The 4815-nt window shown below is 41.1% G+C and overlaps 1 long non-coding RNA gene across 1 annotated transcript; it reads right to left on the bottom strand.

Moving 5' to 3' along the window:
• Window positions 1-173: 173 nt before the first annotated feature.
• Window positions 174-4378, bottom strand: LOC138954900 (uncharacterized). The gene is made up of 4 exons (XR_011452011.1): window positions 4006-4378; window positions 2230-2417; window positions 1660-1877; window positions 174-1229 (listed from the first exon to the last, which is right to left on the bottom strand). It is a non-coding gene; the product is annotated as an uncharacterized lncRNA (long non-coding RNA).
• Window positions 4379-4815: the final 437 nt, after the last annotated feature.

The following is a 4815-nucleotide window of genomic DNA, read 5'->3' as shown; positions in this document are numbered from 1 at the left end:
TGTCCCAATATGCAAGTGTGTTTGTGTCATCGGCTGAGGAAAAGAGCATGTGTATTTGTTTGGTACGCGTCGCCGTGCTAGCAGTTACGACTGCCAGCGAAGCATTGATACGGCCGCCCCACTTTTCTGTTACGACCGCCGACTGTTTCAGCTACGGCAGCCGGCACTCATTTTATTCGTTTAATAATGTTATTGCCAAAGTTTCTGACAGTTTGCAAACAAATATGAACGGGTTTCACTGCACATCGGTTGTGCACCGTCGTGTTATCAGGAATTTTGATTCCCTGCCCTCTTTTATTTAATATCGCATTCGTCACAGTTTATATCTAGAGTTGTTCTACTTCCAGTTAAGCGTGCACATAGTTTCAACGGGCATGTACATGACAAGTTCAAATGTCAATTGTCAAAAGCAGTCGCTGAAAATCCAACTCGGTCTAAAAGACGGACACAAAGGAATCCCACTCACCAATTACTCGGGTGAGTCAGGGGGGAGATTGGGGTGGGGTGGGGGTTGGTTGATAACTAGGAGTCAAATTCAGATTAAAAAAAAAGATTTGAACTGGGTATGCATTACTGTTAATATTTTTGAAGAAAAAAAATGCCTCTCTACAAAACTTTGATTGTAATTAGTTACCTTGATGCGTCTATGAGTATGAGACACTGAAACGCCTAAATATCTTTCTTACCTGCACAATCTGTATATCCAGGACTTTCCCCAGTCCCTGTTCGATGAGAGTGTATGTGCCATATTTGGCACAGTGTCCTGGGCTATCTGACCGCCCATCACCAATCAGCTCTAGACTTCTTCTCTCGTCCTGAAGCTGCGAGATGAGCTCTGACTGCTCCGTTTCCATTTTCTTTCCACTGTAGGAAAAATGAAGTGCCTCTGATGCCAGAAGAACGTGCTCTCCGAAATGTAACGCACATTGAGCAGGTAAAACAGCCGGAGAATTTTTGTCGGGCTGCAGCCAGAGAGCACAACAGCTGATGACAGGAGCAGGTTCCCGCAGGGCATCTGCTTTATGTACGGTTGGCTGGTCCACTCTCTGAAGAAACAGCACTTGGAGCAGTCTTGTCGGACGTGGATGCAAGATCCCACTGTCTTCGATATGAAGGCCTTCGCAGGGTGAGAGCATCGAGGACAACTCTCTAACAGCTGCATCAAGTTTGCCTGGAAGACAATGTACTTGTCTTCCAGGTCGGGGCTGGGTCTCGGCTCAGGAGCATTCCTAAAACACACAGGTTATACACTTTCTTAGCACATAAAGGGTTACTATGGAAACTACATGTGCCATACACAAGCACAAATGTTTCACTGCTAGTGCTATGGATATAATTACTACATGTTATACATGTCGCAATGACAGTGAAATCCAGTATAAAAAAAAATTAAGATGAAATCAGCTTCTTACTTGTGATGAGAAATTAAGCTAAATAATGTCACAACAAAAATGTTTATTGACATGTTTTTGGTGTTTTTCCCCCATTTAATAGACAAAAAGGGGTTATGGCCAGTGAGATAGAGACCAGAGATAGAAAGACAAAAACAAAGGACACAATGATAGCAGCTAAAATATAGCTGACTGTCACACAAAGTAACCCTTGACTTCTGTCTTACTTTTTAAAATGTAGAGAAGTAGATGTCTATTGAAAACTTACAAGAACTGCGGATCTTCTGGTTCACCTCCATCCTCGTCAGCAGGCTCGTCCTCTTCCGCAGCTGCAGCGCGCTGTCGTTCGCCTTTTCGTTCTTCCTTCCCCACACTCTCATCTGTTCCCACACTTTAGGGTTAGAACCGCATTGCGTTTTAGAGGTGGGGCGTTGATCAGATTGCATTGGACGCTGACATCCTTGGTTTCGACAATGGCAGAAACATCTGAAGAACAAATGACATTGCTGATAATTGATAATTACAAAACAATGTACATTTCACTTCAATAACCGGAACAATGACAAGTTAATTTTAGTTTATTTATATTACTGTAACAAGCTGACTACTGATATTCATTTACAATACCATATAATCATACCTGTAAACTTAAATTAGGAACAGATTTTTGAATGTTGCATTTCTGCTGCAAAAGTAAACAGGAGTGAAGCGTGCAGTATGTATAATAGTATATCAGACCAATTATATATATAGCTCAGAATAGAGATATAAATGGCAAACTTTAAAACAACTCAAAAGAATATAAACGATAAAAAGACTGTTAATCTGAAAAGCTCACATTTATGTTTCCCTCCCAGTTTGATGTGCACTTGCACATGTATGCTTGGATGCTGATGACGTGGCTGGTGGTACTTCTGGTTGTAGTTGATTCCCACGTTCCTGTTCATCCTCCTCTTGTAGCTGTAAAGCCTCCACATTGTCTTCGTCATCCAGTTCGATATTCAGCGGGCAGTTGAAGTTTTGCTGCTGTAAAAGTAACAAATTGCATACTTATAAAACATCTAGCGAATACAAACAGCTCTTAATTTCCTTTTAATTTTACCGTACCCAACCAATTTTTACCAAGCCTATTTCAATTCTCACTGCCAATGCTAATTACTATGGAATACGTGTGACTGTGAGTGTCAATTACTGTAATTTTATAATGAAGTGGATTCACAGCGCGCGGCACGACGCGCAATGTATTCTGCCGATACATTTCCTTCACAATCGCAAAGTTTACAACAGCTACATCTATCTGATCTATTTGAGAAATAAAACTGTCAATAAAACGAAAAACAGAGCTCCATTCTCTCTCTCTCACTCTTTCAACTGAATTCACCATATATCGCTGCGCCGATGTAAAAACGTGCCTACCTCTGCTGAACAATCCTTCTCATTGCTGTCAATGCGCATGCGCCAATCTTGGACTTACAAAATGCGACCCTTTGACCGATCGAACCATGGGTTAGGGTTTGGGTTAGGATTAGGGTAAGGGTTAGGTTTAGGGTTAGGTTGTTCACGACCTGATTAATCTCCCCATGTTAGCGCATGCGCATTGACCGCAATGAGAAGGATTGTTCAGGCAGAGTTTTCAGTTCCTGACACAGGCCTTGAATACTTGGCAGTCATATCACTACATGTCATTGCAATGGCTTCTACTACATGGAAAGGAGCTGAGTTTTTAAAAAATTATCCGAGTACAGTGCCGCGGAACTGTTAATCGGTGTCACACCAGTTAACTCTTCAGCAGCCATTTTGGAATTTGCGCATGCGCATATCGTTTTTTCAGTGGGGTTTTTTCCGCTTGATTTGAACGCATATATTCAGTCTGCAAAAAGTGCAATTTTGTAATCTTGCAGCCCTGAAGTAGCTTTTGAGTGTCCAAAGAAAGAGTGTAAAATGTTGCTGATAATCATGCATGTACAAAAATAAAGCGCATCAACAATCTGCGCTGGTAAGCAATAGCTGGGAATCGCTGCGCTGCACAACGCGCCGCGCTCAGTGAATCGCCGCGCTCTGGGAATCGCTTGCCATTTTATAATCCCTGATTTACTTTTATCTTCTTTAACCAAAGTTCACCTAGCCTACATCAATTCTAACAAACATATTACAGTATATCACATATGTTCTGAAAAAGAGTGGCACTGGCACAAATTGACAAAACATATGGGGATCTAAATCAAACCAAAGCCGAACATCTGATGGGACAATGTGATACTGAACAGCTGACTGGCATGGTGACTTGTAAGTTGTTTGAATCTGATGCCTACGTGTGCATGGATAAACTGATTTGCAGAAAATGTTCCTTACAAAGTTACATGAATGTATCACTTCTACTGATCTAGATGAAAACTGTATTTCCTGTCACTCACTCACTGTGTCAGGTCACTCCCCAGAGGAAAGTTATTCATCTAAAGTTTGAAAAAACTTAGAGTAGACTTACTCGTGTTGCGAAAAAACCCAAAGTAGGTCTGAGAGACTGAGAGCATTTTTGGAACAAACAGTGTAGAGTCAATATAGGGAGGACAGAGGACAGAGGAAATTATAAGGCGACATCTTGAGTTCTACCTACCTCGCAGTTCGTCGACGACACACGGTCTTCGAGTCACTTTCAAAGTGACTTTTGAGTTTTGTTTCCCCGGTGATCTGTTCTCCTTGGGTGCCCCAACATTTTTGACGCAGAGATTTGCTGGACGAATGTTCGGTACTGCTCCGGTGGCCTGACGTCACAAAAGCGGTCTGACTAATTACTACGCGACCGCACGCGACCACACGCGACCTTGCACTACCTTGCGCGACCTCAAACTAAAGCATGTACATGTAATATTTTTTATATATATAGTATCTTCACAACATTATCGGACTTTATACCAAGTTTTAAGTCAAAGAAATTAAAAATAACGGAGCGACCCGAACTTCCCAGCGATGGGACAAAGAAATGGAAATGAAAATGAAAATGAAATGATTTTTTTCCAGTTTGAAAGCTAGAGGAATAGTTATAGGTTATTTTCACCAATCTGAATTAATCAAATTAGCCTTTACCTTTTATGTTCTCAGTTGAGTTGATGGTGGTCAATATTTATTATTAGGCGACACACACGTACTCAATCATCAATTTTGTACATCAACGCCAACAGTGTTGTTGTCCAAAAATAAAAGATTTGCACTCAGTCCTAAAACTGAATGGTAGTTCAAAGTTAAAGGGGTATTGACCAAAGTGCTTTTGAGGAACAATAAAATACTCCCCCAAAAATAAACACGCAAAAAAACCACCCCACACAAATAAAGAAAGAAGCAAAACAGATTTACAAGGAAATTAATTATGTTCATGGTTTGCTGTTTTTATTTTATTGTGTAAAAAGCACGCTGATACCGGGATGCA

This window comes from Littorina saxatilis, unplaced genomic scaffold (genome assembly GCF_037325665.1).
Source record: "Littorina saxatilis isolate snail1 unplaced genomic scaffold, US_GU_Lsax_2.0 scaffold_981, whole genome shotgun sequence".
Classification (NCBI taxonomy): domain Eukaryota; kingdom Metazoa; phylum Mollusca; class Gastropoda; order Littorinimorpha; family Littorinidae; genus Littorina; species Littorina saxatilis.
Note: the sequence above shows the minus strand (reverse complement) of the source record. Positions and strands in the feature narration are given on the sequence as shown.